The following is a 409-nucleotide window of genomic DNA, read 5'->3' on the forward strand; positions in this document are numbered from 1 at the left end:
GAAATATTAGAACTGTCCTAAGTTTACTGAAACTTGTTCAAAGTACGGAAATAAGAGCTGAGTCAATTGAAATTAAATTTTTGGTAAGTGGACACAGCTATTTTCCCAATGACTCAGATTTTGCCATTATTAAGTCACGTGCGAAAAAAAATCAAAACATTTTTTCACCAGATGATTGGTACAATAAAATCAAAACATGTAAAAAGAAAGCGCCATTTCATCTAATCCAAATGACCCACCAAGATTTTGTTTTCAACAAAACCTTTAGAACAATCAATCATTAACAGAAAAGTAACCGTCACAGGATTTCCAGTAAATTGGCTTAAAATACGCTGGATAAAGTTAGAAAGCTCCAAACCCCCTCTCATACAATTCAAATGTGATTATAATGAAGATACAGAATTTAAAG

Source organism: Augochlora pura, unplaced genomic scaffold (genome assembly GCF_028453695.1).
Source record: "Augochlora pura isolate Apur16 unplaced genomic scaffold, APUR_v2.2.1 APUR_unplaced_205, whole genome shotgun sequence".
Taxonomy (NCBI): Eukaryota; Metazoa; Arthropoda; class Insecta; order Hymenoptera; family Halictidae; genus Augochlora; species Augochlora pura.